Here is a 21,694-nt window from a genome sequence, read left to right as displayed (position 1 = left end):
GCCTCGCCGCGAGGATGGAGCTAAAACGAGTTTCGTGCGGCTGTTTCGGGGGAAGGTCTTTCGCGATGAGTCCACTCACTTTGCTCGCACCAACGACGCTCGTGTTCGTGGATCGGGATCTTAAGTTACATTTTAACTCCGAGATGCTTGCGAGGCTACCTCGCAATCGACGATTTTTACATCGTATCGTGCCAGAGTACCGCTCTATGTTGATTGAAATGCGATACGTTGTTCATAAATAAGTCACTTTAATTAAGAACAGCAAGTCTACAATATCGAGGAAAACAAGGACGTTGGTCGAAAATCTCAATTCTGTTGAAACAACAATAAATAATAATATCCAAATAAATGATAAATATCCAATCAAATATTGCATAATCTTTTATAAATATTATTAGCCTCGATAGAATTGATTAATTTTGAAATTTACTATGTATATTGAGTAGACGTAAATTATATAAAAAAATTTCTCTCTCTCTTTCTCTGCAAATTTATCCCGAGATTCATCTCTTTTTTGCAATTAATAATTTTTAACTTTATAGCTGCAATAATTCCGATTAAATTCAGGTCTCTCTCACGTTATACAAGATGAGAGAATGTTATTACACAAAGCGAGAAAGAAAAATATACGAATAATAAAAACGGCACTTCGACAAACGTATTTCCGTAAATACTGCAATTTCGCAAATAGTTAACAAAACAATAGCGAAACGAGTCAAACTTAGAATTATATTCTACAGGTTTCTTTCGAGACTGAGAGAGAAAGAGAAATAATTTCACGCCTAGTTGGGCACGGTTTGTATATTCGGGAACCTGCTTATGCAGCCTTGACTTTGTGAACACCGTTATACACACTACATCCACCTCATGCGTCAACATTTGCTTGTAAATTAATTAAAGTTATTTCAAATGTATTTAAAATACGTTCAGTTCTATATTTAAAATTCAAATACAACATTTTTCCACGTGCAATTAAGTTTATAGTTATTAATACACTAAATATATACATTCAATTTAAATATCAGATATATTTATTGTTAATCAATTTATACACGCATGTGCATGTACGCACGCATACACCTGAAAACTGCAAATTCAGATTATAAATTCTCTTAAATTCAACGCTCACATTGATTATTTTTCTTCTCTCTCTTTCTCTCCCATTGACACATATTATAGAAATATATTCCCATTTTGTCATAAAATACATAATACGAAATTTCAAAATATGTTTTCTCCCAAATTCACGATTGTTTTACCGTTATTTTATTTCACAACATTATTAAAAATTCAATTTTTTATTTTTTAATTAATTCGTTCGATTTATTTGCCATCTTTTTCAAAAGAAGAAAATGATTTTCTGTGAAATAACATTGTGTTATGCGAATAACAGAATACTCATTACACAAATGATTATAAAAAGATAAGCTTCGAATGAGATACTTTTGTGAAAGACGTGATGATCGAATATATTTCCTGCCAAACTGTGGAACGACCTTTTCTTCTTCTACCTCATCCTCTAAATAATGAATACAATACGACACGACGTTGGGGATAAAACGCGCGCGAAACAATGAACTCAAAAAAAAAGGAAGCTGAATTCGACGGAGCGAAAGGTCGGCAAAAAGCACCGCTAAAAGCAGGAAAAGTTTCTCAAATGTCAACTCACAAACTCCAAACGAATCACGAGATGTCTCGGGTACTTATTTTTACGATTTTCTCTCTCGGTAAATAAAACGGTTATATGTAGGTGGTCTCTTTTTAAATTTTTTATATAACTTGATAAAATAAATCTCTCACATTTCTCACATGGTATTGAGGAGGCATACAAGAAAAAATGAATAAAAGAATTACAAAATCCTGTGTATTGCTTCTTTTGCATGTTTAAAAGTAACCGATTTTGAATATCATGGAACAAAAATATTAAAAAGAATTCGAACATGCGTACAATGAAGCATGTTGAAATAATTGTTGCGCTGTTATTTTCGATGAAGCTGACGCAGAAAAATTCCGCACGCTCGCAACCACGATAGCCATGCGGAAATGGTCACGATTCGAGATTTTCATGTGTCACTCAGTCGAGATATTCGCGCGGTAGAGCTCACAATATTATACTTTTAGGTATTGCGACTATTTTATACCATCGGAAAGCGCGTAAATAATTCTTGCGTGAAGAATCGAGTTGTTAGAAAACATTTACTGTTGTTAGACTTTTGCAATATATCTTTTTTATACTTCACATAAATAACTCTGAAATGTCTCCAGCCTTAGAAATAAACATAATTTGTAGTTTTTCGCAGAAAAGATATTTATTAAAGTAAAGAATTACAAACTTTTATGTAAATTATTTTATTTAAAAAAAGCAATAAGTGTATCTATTTAAATTTCACAAAAAAATCTTAATCTTTCGCGTATTTTTATTTAAAATTTGAGAGAAAGAGAATTTTATTTTAGAGATGTTTGTAATTTCCTAAAATATTTTTTTTTATTGCGTGTGTTTTCTAAGAAAGGTAAAATGCCACAAGTTTCAAGTGGTTTCAAGATTTGAAAATATACTGAAAAATATATAAGAGCAAAATTAACAAACAGAGAATTTTTTTAAAAATTTCCCGAGTCCCAAGATATAATTCCAGAATTCCCCGATTTTTTCCGATATAAAAGAAATCCCCGAGAATGTTCAAATTTTCCATGTTTTTCTCGAAGAGTAGATCCCGAATAATTATTAAAAACAAATATTAGCAAGGAATATTAATTAAAATCACGATATTCTATTGACTTAATCTATATATCGCTCAGTATTCTAGGGTCTCTATCGAATATTGCTCGGAGTTTTCGCTACCTTTCGCGTCGCTTACGCGTTTCTTTTTCGTCCAAGCGTGGAAAAAGGCAGGCGGCGACAGTTCCGACAACGCTATAGCCGTTACGATGGCCCTCGTTTCAAACGCAAAGCGATTAAGTAACGAAGCACGCTCGCGCCGTCCCCTCTCTCCTCCCTCTTCTTCGTTCACCCCGTGCACGAGAATAAATTCACCCCGTACGGGTCGTGCGGGGATCGATACGCACGATTATTTCGGGAACTCGCCCCGTTCGTCGTCGTCCCTCGAGAACGACGAGCGACAAAGCGAGAGGAGGCGAGCGAAAGAGAGAGAAAGGGAGAGAGAGAAACCTCTCTCGCTCTCCCCCTTTTCTCCTCTGGAACGACGAAGGCTGCTCCGAGAGATAGCGCGGGGAAAGCAATGGCTCGGGAAAGATCGAGCGAGCACGTAGCGTCGTCTCGACGACGAGGCGCGCGGCAACGTTTTGCGGATCGATTTCCGTCGAAAACGCGCTGCGGGCTACCACGGCGACACGGTCCTCTCGTCCTCCGTTCCCCTCGCCCTCTGCCTCCTCGCGCGAACTAGTCCGAGACTCTCACGACACAAACGACGTTGCGTGACCGAGCGAACGGTGTCTCGTAATAAAGGACTAAAAATCATCCGAAGGCGTAGGAGCGGCGGTCTCTCCGTTGTACGCATTGTAAACATCGATCAATTTACCGATCACGGTTGATACGAGTGCTGAGTTAGTGTTCGAATTATTCACTATGAGAGATTTTTAGAAATTTTGCGAATTATACGTAGGAAAGATACGCGGCCTTTCTCTGGCAAAATTATTCCTCGGTGATAATTAATTGATAAATCTGTTTTACTACACTATAAATATGCATTTCATTATGATTCTATTAGACATTCATTATTCGGTTCTATTTATAAAATTATATAGAGTCATCAAATTTATTCTTACTTAATCTTTTATATTTTTAGTGCAATTCTATTAAAATATATATTAGCAAAATTAAATATATAAAATTGCATATAAATGATATTTAGCTTTGAAACATTACTTATACATTTTCAACTATCTCATCGTTTAAAGAAATCTATATTTCGTTGCAGGATGTTAATTTTTCTCTTATTTCATACGTATATTGTAATTCAGCAGGTTGTTTTTTATCTTTCTATTATGAATTTTCTAGATATAGCCTCGGAGTCTATTATCGGAATAGTATTATAAAAACTCAAGTGATGGAGAAAAACGCTTAAGGAGCGCTTAAATTATCAACTATACATCTAGCTCTACGATGGCTACACAGTTGTTTTCTATCGTAATTAATTAAAATGCACATTCGCGCATCATTCATGTTCAGTGGCCACAACATTCGCGTTTCTTATTTCCCGGATCAATGTAATTTTAGACGAGTAGTCGTTATCGATCGATGACCCATTCAGAATTACTTCAAATCGCGTACGTCAGAATGTCGCAATGTCTTTCCTCATTAAGCTCACGATTGAACAAAGATAAGTGGAATTACATTTATCGCAGATGTCGTGAAAATTCGTTCAATTATAGTAATGGTTAAAAAGAATTTTATGTTGTATTTTGTTTTATATTTGAAAGCATAAAATTGATACTTTCCTTCCTTCCTCCTCTCGCCTTCTCCCTCCCCTCTCTCTCTCTCTCGTACGCGTTCGAATATTTGCAGAAATTATATATGACATATTAATAATTTGATATATCGTATAATATTGAGATGTATAATAGGTATTAATAATATCAATTATACATCTCAATATTATTTAATGTTAATCTTGGAAGCAATATTTATATTTATTTAAATCAAAAAGCTCCACCTTAGAATTTATAATAAAAATTTAGATAAAATTGCACAAGTTTTGATATAATAATCGTGTTATCATTCTGGAGATAGAGCACAAAAAACAACGCCGTAAAAAATATTAGAAATACGAGAAGGATGTTATATTGTAATGAAGCTGTTATAATTTGAAAGTAAAAAAGCATAAAGCTTAATAATTTTTTTTTATTTTTTCTCTCACAAAATGAAATATATTAACTGTAAGAGAATTATATATAAGATAATTATATATATTAATATATTAATGCTAATATATTAATTGTAATATATTAACTGATATATTAATTGTAATATAACTTTTTATATATAATATCAATTATACATTAAAATCATATTAATATAGTAACTATAAGTTGTTAAAACTATGAACAACATTCTCGCATTAAAATATCATGTCATATCTGATAAAAGTAATAAGTTTGCAACTCTCCGGTAGTTTCTTTGTTTTTGTCGCCGTATTTCGAGATTGACATGAGGAACTTTTAGTTAAATATAGCAAAGTTGGAACATGCGCATCTATTCATCAAACTTATCGAATATATGATTATATGACACATTTGCAGAAGATATTTTGAGATAAGAGAATGTTTCATTTAGAATAAATCTATTCGAAATGTCTATCCTCTCTAACTAATTTAATTTGTAATTCACACAATTGAGATACAATCGAGGTACATTAAGATTCTTCAACATTTTTTATGTGCATGCATAATGAGATTTGTAAATTATTCGACATAGAGAAAACATCTTCTGGAAGAAGCGTACATAAAAATCACCATAATTTTATTGAATTTAGAGAATTAACCGAAGGCTGGTAGATTCTTAAATTAAGATATGTTCAAGGAATTTTTTACTATTCAATCTTCAATATTTCTCGCGATTCAGAATAATTTCAAGAAATAGATCGATATTATATATAAATTAGATATACATAAAATTTTGTAGATATTAAAATATATTTAATAGCCTATTTAAAAAATGTCTATTGACCATTCGAATAATGAGTTAATAAAATGAGTTGAGTCATAAATATATTCGTATTCATTCACGACGTGCTGGCTAGTAGACTCAGATTCATGGTTTCTTTATTCATGTATGCTAATTGCGGTATACAGATTACGCCAGCCGGTCACGAGATTCGGTGGATATCGCGCGCACGGTAAGTTAATCGAGTGCAACAGTCGATATCAATTGCGTGAAATACCAACACATATATCACATTGTATATTATATATTCATGTTTTTTCATACATTTATAATTAGTTACTGACAGAAAAGAATTCTTTGTGAAGGCTATTTATTGATAATTAGAGATATATTTAGAAACTTCATATATTCTTTACTTTCAAAATGAAATCTAATATTTAAGAGAACTGAATACTTGATATTGTAATTTTTGACGGAAAATTTTTACTCGAATAAAAGGATTTCTCTTTTTTTTTCTTATCTCTTTAACAGCTATAATTAATTAATTTTAGATCTTCAATTAATATTACAAGCAATTCTCAAATTATTTATGGGATATTATCGATTAAACATTACACGAAATATATATATATCTTACTAATAAGTGCCGTCTATACGATGTTGATTCATCCATAGCTAAGTCTCTTTGTCGTCGATTGCGAAGACTAACGTACGTGCGTTACTCGTTTTTACAGCACTGATAGTATCAGCTGCTTCATATGCCATGGCGTTCCTCGCCTTCGGCGATTAGTCACGTTTCGATTTCGTAGGACGATCGACCGTTGCACGAAACAGCCGCCAGTTCCGTGACGCGTTTTAAATGGCCGTTCAAAACAACCCACAAACTTCTATGCGTAAATAAAGTTCGGATCTTTGATATTTTATTTAATTAAATGTTAATCTTCAAAAATAATTTAGCCAAAAATTTTTGATACTCTTGAGTATTAGATTAGGATTTTTAATAATCTACAACAAATCGATTAATATAACACAATGACTTGTGAACCATGTAATATCAGTAATGATTAAATGATAACACTTATGTATCTAAAGCAATTGCATTATCAATCAGCTGTGAAGCAAACAGTTTGTCATGTACTTGTGTACATGTATACATATATATAATGTCTTATATGTATACATGTATGTATGTGTACATATAGGGTGTATCTGAAATGATGCACTAAACTTTAGGAGCGTATTCTAGAAGTCAAAATAAGACTTTTTTTCTCCTATAAACATGGGTCCGCAAATGAACCCCTCTCCGAGCTAGAGACCCCTCAAGTTTGGGGAAAAAATTGAAAATTGGCTGTATTTCAGAAAAAAAATTGACGTTACCTATCACCCTCTCGTAAGAGATAAATAAATTTGCGTTGCGAGTGTTTGGTCAATTTCACACATTTTCGAATTTTAGCTCGGAGAGGGGTTCATTTGCGGACCATGTTCATAAGAAAAGTCTTATTTCGATCTCTAGAATACGCCCCTAAAGTTTAGTGCATCATTTCAGATACACCCTGTATATAATCTTTTTGTATATGTGTATACATATATATAATTTCTCGATATGAAACGCATCTGCATATTTCGGATATACTTTTGAAATTGAAAAAATTTAACGATAAAACCGACATGTAAAAAATAATCGTGCAAAGTCAATCGATCATGGAATACTGCGATATTTGATTAATTTTCGATCGTTAGCAATTCATTATAGAACGTAATGCTAGTCGCCTCTCTCTCTCTCTCTCTCTCTCTCTGCGCGAGATTACGACATGAACGCAATTTCGCTAAAACGGAACTCCAACTGAATGGGAGATTATAGTCGTGCGCGGCCTTCTGTCGCGTTATCGACCGCTTAATCACCAGCAAGGCGCACCTATCACTGATAACAGCGCGGTCTGTGTACTTCGTATATTTTCCAATGCGATAAACGCGACCTCCCCGCGTTGACAAAAACAAAAAGATGGAATTTAGTAATCTAAGGATGATTGGCGACCGACGTTGCTCGCTCGACAAATATATTCCGCGATCAAAACAAGCATCGCATTGTGCGAATTTACCGAATATCTTGAATAAACAAGATTTTTTTACTATCTTCTCTCAACTTTTTTTAATCTTCCATTATAATTAAAGCTCTCGTCTTTCTTCTTTTAATTTCTTTATTTGTGACAAGTTTCAATTGGTGCTCGATCGATCGAACGACCCGCAGAAATCACGATCGTCGGCGCAACGCGAGCAATTCGCGGGTTAATTCGGTATCATCGCGTCATCGTGCGGTCTACAAAAAAAGAATTCACGAGCAAACTCCGCATGGCTCTGGCAAGAGATGCGCGATACGCACACCGGTTACGATTCGATCGAGGCAAACATCGATGGGTCGACGATGACACACGGATGCGACTCATCGCCAAGCGAGTACGTATGTACCATCGATCAAACCGCAGCAGTGTGCTTCTCCCGCGTTAAGCTAAATCCACGACTAAGCAGAAGTGTGTACGGCTCACGCACGGTTCATGGATTATGCATCGCCTACATAGATCACGCGATAGTTCACGTAGACGAACTATTGTTGCTTATGTAGATACAGCGATGACAAACAATGTCACGTTAAGCGAACTTATAGACCGGTATTTAATTTTCCATGGAAAAAATAAGGCAGTTCTTACCTACTTACTTTGATGCAACCCATAAGATGAGCATAAAATATGTAAATATGTAAATTTATTTTAATCGATTTATTTTAAGAATTTATTATTATATCTTAGATTATATAAACTGACTCTTCTATTTCGCTATTGAACACTAGTAAAAGACCAAGAAGTGTGATTGCAGCGAGAACAAAAGTTTCTGCTAAACAAATTTATCGAATTCATCGAATTTATTTCAAAGGCGAATTTATTCTCCGAGATCTTATAATTGCTCGCCGACAAAAACGCGAAAAGAGAAAGAGAGCCGGCCACAAGTTCTCGACTGTCGTAAGAAATGCCCTCGCGAAACGACGCGCATCTCTTGTTGCTCGACGCGCGATTTAGGTCGTTAACGGTAAAATGCGAGGAAGCCGCTCGCGAAACCGAAGCAGATCCGTTACCGATGGCGGTTCTCGATTTTGCCGGCTTAGCATGCTCTGAGAACGAGACGAGAGAGCCGGTGCATTCATCGCATGAGAACTGCACACCGGTTCCGTTTTTTTTTCGTCGACGATCGTTTAAGCTTCAGGGACATATCTATTGGAAAACTGATGAAATTTCATTTCTTTTCTCGGACTAACTATCGCGTACACAAGCGATCGTGCAAAAAAATATTCAAGATTTAATATTAAATAATATTAAATATTAAAGAATTATTTTTCAATTACATATATATGTATATATGTTGCGTAGAATGCAAAATATTTGCTCGATATTTCTACTGACAAAGACGACAATTAGCTTCAGAACCCGGAAAAATCCATCCCTTGCGACGAGTATTTATGTTCCTTTCTCACGACCAGGGAAATAAATTTGGACGCCGGTTCACTTTATGTCGACAACATTCGGTTTATATTTCTGGCGTGCATCCTAAGCTATTTTTTCATTAGACACGCAATCGCGTATTTTAACGTTAAAAAACTGATACTATAAAAATTTAATATCATTATTAATACAAATTTATCGTCTTATAGAAATAATTAGAAAGCTGTATAAAACTATATAAAAATATGCAGTGATTTAAATCTTTAAATATATTTTCTCTACATCTGCTCCAAAGCCGTGGATTTTAACCGGTACAATCACCAGGCGAATTAGTCTAACGAGAAAAAGTTACTCGTGGCTTATAAATAAATGTACAAAAGCCGCGATAACGTATCGCGTACAAGAGAGAATTAACCCTTTGCCCTTCAAGCTATTTCAGGCCCGCGCCACACAGCAGTAGGTGAATACAAAATAATAATTCGGTGATGTCAGGCTTCCGTAACACACTTTGCCACACGTAACGCTCCCAAGTTACGTAAGCGCGGAAAAGCGTTAATCAGAGCCGATATTCCGCAACAACGACGCGGACGGTTACGCGATTTATACGTGTCGATTACGCGAAAGCGCCTTGCCGCGAGTTCCTTCTTCGGGATTTTTTTTCGCGCCGGGAGAGGAGAAGCGACAGAGATTTCTCCGAGGCGGAACTTTCGATCGCGATCGCTAACAAACGCGTTTCTCGCGCGACACGTCTAATTACTTGCCTCGCTTCCACGCGAGGACGAGCCGTCTCGAAGGACGCTCAAGATGATCCGTTACGACATTATTAACAAAATTACCCGGTATCGTTTCGCTCGACTATGGTATTTTCTTTTTTTCAGAATACTTTCCGTCAAGTATGCCTTTAACGTGCTCGCGATTCAACCTAATTTTTTTTGCATAGATTACAACTTAATTAAAAATACGAAACAATTATAATAAAAGCAAGAGGAATAAAAAATCGTTTCTTTAAAATTTATTATATTGCTTAATTTGAAGAAAAAAACATGCCGCTTTATCGCAATTTATTATACATGTTCCATGCTTTTAAATAAGGATAAATGTGCAATGCTACTTTAGGAAAAAAAAGATACGAATAAGTTAGAGACAGATTAAATGACGTCAGTCAAAATCTGAAACGTCTCAGGCACGCGAGGAGGAAAGACGGAAAATAATGTATCCTGCTTCTCTTTTTTTACGAAACACACGAGTACTTTTCGTTCACGTGCACTACCGTATGAATGCGTAATAGAACGACCGAATGCATGCGTTATGAGGGAAATGCAAACATACATATTTCACTCGCAGTGCGTGCATTCGTCCGTTCATTCCTTCACGTCTTCGTACAATATAATACGCACGAGTGGCAAATACTCGTTAATACATTTTTTGCCTACTTTTTTTCATATTACAGACACGGAAAAAATATACTTGTAAAAGATGTACTCGTATTTTTATCGTAAAAACACATAATTTTGAATTTGTATAAAATGAATCTTTTTATAATAAATTTTTATAATAATCTTTTTATAATAAATTTTAATTAAAGTGAAAATTAATTAATGGCACTTATTTAAGATTATTGACCTTTGTCGGTTTCAAGATAAACTTTCAAATTTTTTATTACTCGCGACAAGTAGGATCACATTACTCCAATAATTAAATTTCCTCAAATTTCGCTTCAATAAAACAAATTAACAGAGTTGCTCTCAGTGAGAATTTCTCGCGTTTAATTTTCATTTTTCAAATAAAAAAAAATACATTAGAAAACAATACGCAATGATGTGCGTGTGAAAAAAAATTTCATCAAACTTATTATAAAAGGGATCGCGATAAATATATATTCATTATTGTTATTACGAGAAACGCTCATTGATATCGCATTGACGGAACATCGTGTCACTCCTCGCGTAATGCCAAATCTCGAAATACAACTTTAGCACTGACTGTAAACGAATTCGCACGGGACACATGATACGATGTAAGCCGTCAAAGTATAAGCACGGAGAAGAATAAGATCACTTTGTAAAAACTCACGTTGCGAAGAAACTCCTCCGTGGCACGCTCGCCGGGCTCCTTCCCCCTCTTGTTGCGTCCGAGGTCGTCGGGCCGTTTACTCCTGCAACGCACAAACGCGCCGTGTCACCTTCCGCGATTTCACGAGAACTCGTCGTTGTCGGGCATCACCGGCACGACGGCTGCTCTCTCTCACTCGATGAATCTCGACGCCGACGAAGACAGAAAAGGAAACAACGTCACTTCGCGTCGCGTCGCGTTGCGTCGTTCGGTCGCGCACAATGACAAGTCACGAGCTTGCGAGCAGAGTCTTTCTCTCTCTCTCTCTCTCTCTCTCTCCTCTCTCTCTCTCTTTCTCTTTCTTCTGCTATTCCCAGACGCCGCTATTTCGCGAACGACATCATGCTTGTCCGCGCGCGTCACTCGTTTTCCCGGAACCAGTCACGGCTGCGATGGAATATGAGCGTATTCTCGACATCCAGCGTACGCTTCACACGAACGTTGTCACGCGCGTCGACGATGTGAAGTAAGGTCTGAGTTAACGCGTCGCAAAGACCTTCGATGGAGGGGGGGGAGCTCGATGCTCTTGCGTTCAAACGCAGGTAACGCGAGCCGCGGCCGATGGATCTTCACGATAAGCGAGAGTTCCGGCACTGCACGTCGCGTCTCGGCGACGTACAAACGAACGAACGAATGGATGGATCACACAAAGGATAATCGATGCGGATTGTCTTTATCGCTCTGTCTTCGCGCGTCGTACTTTCTCCCTCTCTCCTTCCCTCCCGCGCACTCGACGCACTGCAGTAGACGGACAACACATACGATACGATCCGTCGTATTACGCGTTCACCCGTATCGCACGTACATGCGACGCGATTTTGTACACGACTGAGACACTCTGCGCTTGTCGCGCTCGGCCGCCCAAGATCACCGGAGAGAGGCCGTGCACGGTCACACGTCTCCCGTTGGCACGACACGTCCATACGTCGCGGGCACCGATGGCAGAGTGACTCGGTGGCGCCGCGGACCCCGACTCCAGCGCCCTCGCGGCCGCTCGGCGAACCACGGCCAGCGGCCCGCACACACCGACATGGCGGCGCGCCCGCGCGCGCGCGCGCAGGTCCTTCCAGCCGGAATATATACGGAGAGCGAGAGAGAGAGAGAGAGATGGAGAATCGGTATATACGATTACTAACGGGGGCACATTGACGCGCGACGCGCACACATGAGCGCCGAGAAGCCGCCGCGGGTAGGATCGTACGACAGCTACACTCCGCCGAATCTATAATGGATATTCGCACCGACGGACCACCTGGCCCACCGTCCCTCCCCCATCCTACACCATCTAACGGGTGTCCGCAGACCGGTGCGCACACAGCCGCGATCGCGATGTAGCGACGTATATAGCGTCGCGTTTCCCCCGACCTCGGCGTAGCCGTCGTCGTTTTCGTCGTCGTCGTTACAACGGGCGATTGATGAGGTAGAACGAAAGGGGGAAGGGGGAAAGGGAGATCATGGATATTTCGTTGTCACGACGTTCGGTAAAAGTTGGTTGCGGGGTAATATTCTGATAGGTTTCGACGTATAATTCGCCCGCGTTTCGCGACGCGTTCGCGTTCGCGGAAATGGAATACACGCGAAAAAAAAAAAAATTGGTTCGCCAAAGCGCGTATTGAGTTATTTACGTTTCGCATTGAAAAGCGCGGTGTACATCAACGCGCGCGCGCATTCAATGAGATGGATCTGTATTAAAAGCGGAAGCCGGTTCTTTATTCAAATGTTTGAAATAAACAGCGGTGAAAATGGAGTTTGATTAATTGAATGTGCCGACACATTTGCGATACTCCATTAAAGTCGAACAAAGTGCTCTAATGTGTACGTGCGTAATGACGAATTCAAATATTTCGGCGTTTTCGTTTCATGCTACTTTAGCATTTACAGTATTAGAAGTATAATGATGTATTTAGAAGCGTAATTATTTTTTCCCCGTAATATATTTTCATAGTAATTCTTTTTAACGGCGGTTATTCCGCGTTAGCGTCTCTATTTGTTTTTCAAAATAAATATTTCGGAAATTGCATTGTTACAGGTAATGAGTTAAGCCATCTGACGCTGTATTTACATGACTATTACAAGCGTTTGGGAATGTCGGATGAGTTTTCGCTTTTCAGTTAACGTCGCGCTTTGGCATAAATTATATGGGAATTTTCAAAAAGTCGGTAAAGTTTCCATATTAAACATTTACTCGCCCAACAATGCTCGTAGTCACGATCGCGCGCAATTTATATGACGGGATTGTCGCATTTTCCGCTATCAACGTGATTATCGATGCGATATATTATATCTACGCATAATACGCGATAGTCGCCCGATATATATATATATTGCCATTCTCGAGATACTGTATATTTACTTACAGACGCCACGCATATCGTACAGATGACTAAGTTATTCCGTTATGGCACTGCCACTCGGTTTCTCAATTTCGAAGTTATCGCCAATTAAATATGGCTGTCACAACGTGCATCAATTGAACGTCTCTACTAAAGGTGATGCACATATATTCAACGCATAAAAAAAGTTAATATTACATATAATAATTTTTATCATAATCATATGTTTTACGTCAATCTTGTATCAAATGTCTATATATGTTGCTTTGCACGCTGTAAAAAAAGTAAAATCCTTGATTTAAAGACGAGACAATCGTATATTCGATAATTGAGATTTACAGGTTGTGTATAAGTTATCATATTTTGAATACAGTAAATTTTAATGTCGCGTCAGTTTGCATAAATATTTATCAACAATTCGCAAAACACGTGAGCTTAGCATTTATCGTATTATTCGAGATATAATTCTGACATTTATCGCTAGACAAAAATCTGAAAAGCGCGATAAATACGTTGAAGCATCGCTCCTCTTCTTTTACTGCGAGTCTTTATCCTTTTTTGAGGGCCTACGCGCTTATCTCGTTTCAATCCCACAGAAATCGTCGTGTTTGCCACAGTTGTGTTTCGCTTCATCATATCTCTAAACGGGCCAACACACGTATCCTCGTGCACACGTACACTCCACTACCGTGCATTGAAAACATAGCTGCCGAGTTTTTTTTCCGAGAATCTTCTCTCCGTGAGCAAGCCTGACGTTTCTCCGAACAGTTTCTCGCTTAGTTACGTCTCGATTATCGCGAAGGTTAGTCGAATTTTCCGTGTATCTCGCTCGCAGACGCGTCACTTGAGCTCTCCATAATATTACATAGGTATTCAGAATGATAATTTAATTATGTAATAAATATTGCAACGCGTTAATAATTTTAGTGATAAAAATTACTTGGTTTTCATCCGTATTTTTTTATATTCGATCTACGCGTTAATATCGTATTTACATTTAATATATATTAATATCGCGTTCAGTAATTAGCTCTTAATTGATGCACGTAGTGACAACCACATTCGCAAAGTTGCTCTGTATATTGTTACATTCAGGTGGTACAAGTTTAATGGCGATCGAACATTGTGAGTGCCGAAAGAACGGAGTCACAATTAGTGTTGTGTTACAGACATAATCATATGATAATTATAAGAATTATTTGTTTCTCTTACATCTGAGTTATGACTGAGTTAGGTTACCGAAAATAAATGTTGTCCGCAAATAAATAGTATATCGAAAAACGGCGAGAGTGTCGGACGGTTGTGTTATGCACATTTAAAATATTGCATTTTCCGCGAATAAGTGTGCGATGTCGGGAGTGTCGAAAACAGTATCGGAAATACCGAAATAAATATCGGGAGTGCCGAGATAAGTATCGAAAGTGCCGAGGAAATTATCGAGAGATCTATCGAGTTGATCGCGATTGATTATATTACGTACAAATATTATAATATATCGTATCGACAACGCGAGTGTTCAACAGTTTCAAGTGAATTCTACGCAATCATTACATATATGCTCCAGGTATCATTAAATTTTTTAATATTACCAAGAAATTAAGTTAATTGAAATAAATACTATTGCTAAAAAAGTAAACGTAATATTGAGATAAAGATAAATGCTTAATATAAAGATCTCTTTTTTTCAAAGTAACGTATTTTATTTCTGAAATCGAAAAAAAGAGAGAGAGAGAGAGAGAGAATCTGTGTGTGTTCGAATAATGTATTTATCGCAATATTATTTATGTAAAATTATTATACTAAAATAGAATTATAAAAAGAAACTGGAAAGATGAAAGAAATGTTAAAAATATAGAGAAGAGATCTCCTTATACTAAACATTTATTGTTATAATTAAATGTATTGTATTTTACCTTCTTTTTAATGTTACATAATTAACAAATGTCTCTCGATTACGTACGATGAAGATCAAATTATCTTTGTTTACATTGATTGTCTTCGACCACATGCGTCAGATTATAATTTATATTATCACTGATTTCGCTTTTATCTTGATATTTTTCCATACATGCTTAAAAGTATTTTTCGTTACGTTCTATTGAAAAATCGTTATTAATAGTGTGTTTAATATTTTAATTCTTTCCTTTTTTCTCCAATTTACACAATACACATTATTAGCATGCTTTTTTGATCCAGTGATATTTTCATTTCAGAATATCCGGAAATTAAAAAAGTACACCTCAGGAATAACTTGTAAATCGTCAAGGAGGAAGAAATTAATAATAAAAAATAATATCTAGTGAGATAAGGTAAGAAAATATTCCACATATGCGATAAAATCCTACGAAAAATCACTTAATAATGTGCGCATAAATATTCCATGCAATGATGATCATAAACCATTAAACGGTCAATATATTAACCAGATCATTACGTTTGAATATCGTGGATTGATTATATCTGACTCGCCAAATAAACTGCCACTTCGAATAATCTCATGAATTAATATCATCCGTCCATCCCCTCGTGTTGCTGTTATTGACATTTGTTTATTCATGCTGTTATGCATTATGCGTACGCTGCTATAGCGACATTCAATTTTATCTATTTAGCTAAGCATAATGGAAGTTACATAGTTCGCCTTGTTGTTCACGCAGATTTATGCGCGCGGAACAGTTTAAACTTAAATTAGAATGGACTTTATTATAATTTACTGGGCTTCATTAGGATCTTTACCGTCTTTTTGTTAGTAGATACTCTCTAGAGGTGAGCTGAGCCCCTTCGATGTATTTCGATAAAATGAGCGTACTATTTCTATGAGCAACGGATAGCAGATCCGTGATAAGGTCGATACAGCTACCTCGTTACTTTCCCGTCGTAATCGTAATAAAACCTCTGCCGTTGGCGAACTCTGCTCCCCTGTAACTACGTTAATTGGTCTACGAATAGCTCGCGCGGACCGCATGACCCGACCACCTAACGGGTGTCTCCTTTACGTAGCGCGCGATGGTTCACTGAACGGCGTGGACCCCGTTGATAGATTCTCGTTAAATATTTATCGCTATTAATTTCCAGGATACACGCGGGCAGCACCGTAACTAGACGAGAGTGCACTTGGAGTAGTGCAATATTCCATATTTAAATTTCTATTGTTTTTTTTATAATATGCAAATGCACATTTTGCTCCTTAAAGAGCAGTGCGAATAAATCTTTACGAGAAAATTACTTTTTTTACGTCGGAATTTAAAGTTTACGTATGTGTACGTCATTTATTTATTTGATAAAGAATATAATGTCAGATTCATGAAGAAAATATTTGACAGCTGATAGAAATCCATAAATCGAGATAAGATTAGAAGAAATTGAAGATAATCGTATCATTAATATTTGTAATCGGCCCTTTATTTTGTATGAGAATAATGGGAGCGTGTTTTATCTATATATCTTTCTTTTGTGAGAGTACTAATCAAACATTTGAAATGAAGGAAATTACAGATAACGTGCCTCCCTGAATCGACCCGAGCTTCGCATGAACGTCTCCTTGTCGTACGCATCGAGAAAGGGCACCGGGTCGTTTCCCATCCGAAGAAAGAGCTCGCAGCTCTCCACATTCGGTTATACAGCTCGCGAATTATACAACGTCGAAAGAAAGAGGAGAAGGTTCCTGGTAAGGAGCGGCGAGAGGAATAGGAGGAAAAAGGAGAGAAAGAACGAGGGAAGACCACGAGGGAAAATTGGTCGCGCGGCGAGCAGGGAAGCGGAAAGCTTGAACCGCTGGAAGGGAAAAGAGGAGAAGGATGAGGGAGACGCGGGGGGAGCAAACAGCGCCGACGAGAGGAGGAGGAGGAGAAGGAAAAAAGCGCCTCGTCGTCGTTATCGTCGTCGTTGCGTCGTCGTCCGAGCGGATGCAATACGCGTCCGAGATCATACGCGATGCCCGTTGGCCATTATCTAGCTTAACTCGAACGTGAAAGCCTGACACGAACGCGTTCTCTCCGTCTTCTTTTGCCGTAGCGGCGAATTTTTTTACACGGCGATGTCTCCTCTCGGAGGAGAGCACCTGCTGCGAGCGACGAGTGCGAGATACGCGTTGCGGTCGCACGGCTCCGCCGTTTTTCCGCATCGAGCCGCGCACGGTTTCGCAGCCCGACGCGACCCAATTGGCAGCGTGAAAGATACACGAAGCGGCGAATCGCTAGCTCGCAGCTCTCGGATAAGAGAGAAAAAAAGGAAGGAGAAAAAGAGCGGAAGATTATAGCATACACCGGACTTTCTTCTCTCGCCGGCGTGAAACTCGCTCGCCGCGTCGCACGTTTCATCGTTTGCGCGGATAATAAGCGGATAAGACGGAATTTCCAGAAAATCTTGTGCATTTATCTCGCTTCTTATTTCCTTACCTTATCGATTTCATATTTCAATCTATACGGATTAATTATAGTAATAACGGTATAACGCCAATAATATACATATATTCGATTTTCCAAGATAGTAATATGCTTAGAACAGGATGCTTAGAGCAGGATGCGTTTCCTATATAAAATTTCTCGCATAGGTATCTATCCGTTCTCTTCTCATCGGGTATATGAGTTTCCTGTGTCGCGTGATCGCCGCAGAAACATCTGCGAGATGTCTGCCAGAATGTTGCGCGGTCGCTTTTCGCTCGCTATAATTCATCTAGTCCTTTGTTAGAAATTCTACCGTCTATTCTAGATATTCATTTGCACAAAATTACATTATATATTATAGATTAAAGTATGTATATATAAATGACTTATGCACATGTGAGTGATTCTTTTATACGAGAAATGAAAAGTTTCAAGTTAATCATTTCTTGAATGATTTAAATAATTTCTTAATAGATACTCTTCTAGTTTTAATCGTATATACTTGCTATTATAATTTTTTTATTTATTAATCATGATAATTACATCATTTTATTAAGAAAATAATAATTACATGTAATAAAAATATTTTACAATGCTAAAATTTTCTTTTAATGTCTCGCCGAATTTTTGCAAAAAATTCACATAATGCTTTTGTAAAGCATTCGCAATTATTCCACGTCTTAAAATAATATAAAATAATAAATAATGAGATATAAGAGTACTCATTGGGAACACAAATGAACCATTTGCGTAATTCATTTATCTTATAAGAGAATGTTAATCTGTTCATTAGCCGAGAGCGTCGAGAGTAAGCTGTTGCGAGAAAGCGGCGATAGATTCAAAGACATTCTCCTTCATCGATCATGATCACGATATCGGCAGCTCGTAGCCACATTTCCTTTTACTCTCACCGACTACGCAAAATCCTTCTTTCGTTTTCGTATAAAAAGCTCGGGAAAATAATATCACGCTAATATAAAAAGAATTTAATATAATAAAATTATCTATAAGTCAAAGTATTAAAAAGAAAAACGATAATCATAGGATCCGTGTAATTTAATTAGCAATCTAATAAAATAATCATCTCATCAAATTATACATATCCGCCTTATATAGATATCTTATTTTACACTTTATGCACATACTTGAAATTTTTAACATTGCATTAAAAATACATTATTAAATTTCCAAATTTCATAAAATTTAGATGTATTTCTTTCAACACGCAAATATATCATTATCAATTTCTTTTCGGCACAAAATCTTTCTTTCAATATTCCTAGAATATTATAGACAGATTATACTCTGCAATCGTATTTGTAATTCGCATTACAAAACTGACTAATGCAGCGCGATGCGAGGTAGAAATGTAATAATCCACGTATTTCCATCGACCGGAGAATCGCGCTAGGGTGTTTAATCGTGAATAATCTGTTTCGTGAAAATAGAAATGTCTGCGTTTTCCGCCTCGGCTCTACCGCGCTCGGTTGAGTGAATTTTCTTTTCTCGGGCTCTCTCTATACGGCAACGCGAAGCAACGTCTACTTTATCCATGCCTCGCAATACGTGTACATGCATGTGCGACGCGCAGGCAGCTGCGCGATTTTTTACGTTTTCTAATATAAACGAGCCGACTGGATCGCGACGAAAATTGGACGCTGCTGTGCCAGGCGGCGAGATGAATTCGCGTCGGCCACGTTGGCAATTGCGATACTGCTAAATACGTCGCTCTGCGACACGATCATATATCATAATTTACAGCAAACTCTGCACTTGCGTGAAGCGCGTTTCGCGAAAAGCGTCAGATACCCGAGATACATTTGTATGATCGCAGAATCCTACTTATGTTACAAAGGAGAAAAAAATTAATTAATAATTTTTATCGATACATTCTCGCAGTTATCTTATTATAGCATTTTCCATAAGTTCTAATCTCTACACTGAGAAAAAAAAGTTGTTAACTTGACCAAACCATTCAACTAAATTATTATTTTTTAATTGAATTATTTAAATTAAATAAATACATATTAAATCTAACATGACATCTATTTAACTTAAATATTTAAATATTTCAATTTACTTGAACGGTTTGGTCAAGTTAACAACTTTTTTTTCTCAGTGTATCTAATCGAAAGGCAGAATCTATTGTACTATTAATATTCACCCATCCACAATTTCTGTTCCTCGAAACAACGCGCGAATCCTCGTCGCTTCCTCGAGGAAATACGTATCGACATGTATGATCGTGGAACGTATCCCAACGCAAGTCCTCGGTCTTCCCTTACTCTCGTCTCTACCCTGGTTTCCAACCGGAGCGACAGAAGCGAGCGATGCGGCGCATCGCGGCATTCGCAATTCATAGCGGCGCGAAATGATTACGAGGGATGAGGAGAAACGTTGGCGTATGGATCGGGCTTTAGAGGATCTCTTTGTGCTACGCTACGAGGACCGGAGGGTCCGTCTTCTTCCTTCTCCTCCGGACGGTCTGTGATACCTTCCCGACCGCCCCCGCGCTCTGCCTTCCCCTGTTTTCCCCTGCCGAGCCGTCCTGTCTTTACGACGAGTCATCTCGTTTAGGTCGCGCTGGTGGCAACGGTGGCGGTGAGGAGAGCCGGGTGATGCTGCGGGGGAGAGGGTGGCGAGAGGAAAGGGCCGATGAGCCAAGGAACGAACGAGTGGTAGAGTCGAGAAGAGGGGACAGGGTCGAGGGAGAGTAGCTGCGGGACAGAAGGATATATGGCTGTGTATTATGTACTTGGACCCGCGCGTTATATACGCCTTCGTCATCTTCCACATAGAGAGAAGGAGAGCAGGTGTATGCATGTACATCAGTGCGTTTATATCGATGTGCGTGCGAGAATCTCTCTTTCTTTTTCTCTTAGTATATATATATATATATATATATATATATATATATATATAATCTGTGTGTATGTGTGTATGTATATGTATGCGCGAAGGTTCACTTCGCACGCAAGCGAAGTTCTCTAACCAACTCGAATCGAGGATGTGGTGGACCTGGAATCACGCGAGCCGCGTAAAAATGATTTCTGGTCGCGTACAACGTGAGGAGAAAGAGGGAGGATTCTCCTGAGATCGCAGCAAGAATTTACCGATATAGACGAATAAACGAAGGGGAAATTCCATGCGCAAGATATTTTCTCGATGATGAATATCTTCGGGGAAATGTTATATGGTGTTACATAATATTGTCGCAGAGATATATTGCCGATTACGTACATAATTGAAACACTGAGGATATCTATCTAAATTATACAAGGATATTTGAAGGAGAGCGAGGAAATTTAAAAAATTTTATGATGTAATCAATCATAGAATTCTTTAAATTTTACGCATAATTAACGCACGATAACATACATTTGTTTATTATAATTCTATATAACAATCATATTATTTGTGTCAAGAACATAACGTTTCCCGTTTTGTGGTACAATCTCTAGAAATATTTCAGGACAGGAAACAGTCTGTGGTCTATCTTGATAAGGTCATATATTGACTCTCTCATCTTGGCAGCTAATAAAATATTATGAATATTAAAAAAATAATAACCGATCATTTTATTTCTCTCTCTTTCTCTCTCTCTCTCTTTCTCTCTCTCTCTCTCTCTCTCTCTCTCTCTCTCTCTTTCTCTCTCTCTCTCTCTCTGATTTGTATTTAAAATTAGTAAATTCTTATCAGTAGTATAACTCTTTAATAATTAATTAATAAAATTAATTTTTATTAGTACGAACG

General features: G+C 37.6%; 1 protein-coding gene across 13 annotated transcripts in view; it reads right to left on the bottom strand.

Moving 5' to 3' along the window:
• LOC105257066 (bromodomain adjacent to zinc finger domain protein 2B) overlaps positions 1-12,178 on the bottom strand; it is a 155,154-nt gene extending 142,976 nt beyond the window's left edge. For all 13 annotated transcript variants that reach the window (XM_011267416.2, XM_025414919.1, XM_025414920.1 and 10 more), the window contains exon 1: positions 11,185-12,178. The gene's annotated coding sequence lies outside the window, so the exon portion shown is untranslated. The remainder of the gene's footprint in view (positions 1-11,184) is intronic.
• Positions 12,179-21,694: the final 9,516 nt, after the last annotated feature.

This window comes from Camponotus floridanus, unplaced genomic scaffold (genome assembly GCF_003227725.1).
Source record: "Camponotus floridanus strain SB8 unplaced genomic scaffold, Cflo_v7.5 scaffold91, whole genome shotgun sequence".
Lineage (NCBI taxonomy): Eukaryota > Metazoa > Arthropoda > Insecta > Hymenoptera > Formicidae > Camponotus > Camponotus floridanus.
This window is presented reverse-complemented; position numbering and strand designations above follow the sequence as displayed.